The sequence below is a fragment of the Pyxicephalus adspersus genome, chromosome 8 (assembly GCF_032062135.1).
Source record: "Pyxicephalus adspersus chromosome 8, UCB_Pads_2.0, whole genome shotgun sequence".
In the NCBI taxonomy this organism is placed as follows: domain Eukaryota; kingdom Metazoa; phylum Chordata; class Amphibia; order Anura; family Pyxicephalidae; genus Pyxicephalus; species Pyxicephalus adspersus.
This window is the reverse complement of record NC_092865.1, coordinates 71917847-71919436: the sequence shown is the minus strand read 5'-3', so window position 1 is coordinate 71919436 and position 1590 is coordinate 71917847. Positions and strand designations below refer to the sequence as shown.

Sequence of the window (1590 nt, the reverse complement as noted above, 5' to 3'; positions counted from 1 at the left end):
TAAGCTTGTGCTGAAAGGTTACCTGCTATATCAGATGATCACCTACACTTGACAAAAAGCAAACAGGAAGAACATTTGGGTTGTTTTTACAGAAGAGATTTTACTCCTGCCCATCAGGAGCCCATGTCTATGTGCGAGCTCCACCTAGAAAAAATAATAAAGACGAAACACAAGTTTTATTTACATCAGTAACAAACATTTCAACGTATTGAAAACCTTTTCATACAAAAACTAAAATTTAAATAGTAAAAATCTAAAGTAATAGCTTTTTGGTGAATGACAATTATAATGATATGAAGCTGCATAAAACTCTCCAATGAAATAGCACAGACAGAACAGAAATATGAAGCCCACTGACATGTATTGAAACAAACAAGCGGTATAAAGTGTTTACAAACCAAAGGCACATATACATTCCAGAAGAAAAAGTGCTGAATAAAAAGATCACAGCCCCAAACAGGTCAGTAAGAGAAGACATTATATTTAGATTCTGTACTTTTTAAAGTGGACCTTTAAAGTGTACCTAAACTGAAAAGACAGGATGTAAGATATTCCATGTCTTTTTGTCAAACTCCCTGGCTCCTGGCAGATTTTTTGACGGTTCCCTTAGGATGAAGTGATGACAGGTCAAGAACTGCACAAGGTAATTGTTTACCAATGGCTTCTTCATAGCTCTGCGGATTTGTTTACTAAAGTTACGTTTATATTGGTGCAAGCCAGCACTGTGGTTACCTTGTTACATTAGGGTAAAACCACAGAGGACCATCCTTCCTGAATCCGCATGTTTACAAAGCAGTCAGTCTAACACTGACTCCAGGTGTTTCACATGACAGTAACTAATTCACCACCAGTGAATGTAGGGTGAAAGTCACATTGGTTTATCAATATGTTCTAGGTCCTAGGGGCTGTGAGGGTTTCTAAATTATTTACATGAAAAAAAAAAAACTAGAAAATGGGAAAATCCACTCTGACTGATCACATAGTTTTATACCCATGCTATGATGAGTATGTTCTAGATATCCTCTGGCATTTATTTTATAATTATTAGAAATAAGTTGCAAACACAAATAAAACCTCAGTATCTCTGATATGTAAAATCAGACCTAAACTTGTAATTACCAGCCAAGGAAGCCACAGACTGATCTCTGATATTACCAGTCACCAAACCTATTAAAGGGGAAAAAGCAAGAGGGTTGCTGCAAATATCATCCAATCAGATTGCACCTTTTATTTTACTGAACATTTAAAACAAGAATTCTGATTGGTTGTTATTGTCAAACTTTCTATTTTACTTTTATACTGATTTTATACTGCATACACAAACATACATAAATACCTATGTGGACCAATGGTGGGTTGGTTTATGGTTTAGAAAGTTATAAAGCAATCCTCCTGATGCAAGACCACAAACCCCAAAAGTGACAAACTAGGACAATGCAATCTATGGCTTCAGTTGTATTGGTTTACTCTCCTAGCAGGCTGCAATTATCTGTCATTTTTCCTTTCAACGGGTATAGGGATAATCATGTATGATGAAAGGAAATCACTGGATTTTTTTTCTGGCCTTGGTGCCAATTACATACGAGGGGG

The 1590-nt window shown here is 36.1% G+C and overlaps 1 protein-coding gene across 1 annotated transcript in view; it reads right to left on the bottom strand.

The window, feature by feature from the left end:
- The window catches only part of TMEM184B (transmembrane protein 184B), a 38001-nt gene that overhangs the window by 34914 nt on the left and 1497 nt on the right, over nt 1–1590 (bottom strand). Inside the window, exon 2 of the mRNA XM_072421243.1 lies at nt 23–144. The gene's annotated coding sequence lies outside the window, so the exon portion shown is untranslated. The remainder of the gene's footprint in view (nt 1–22; nt 145–1590) is intronic.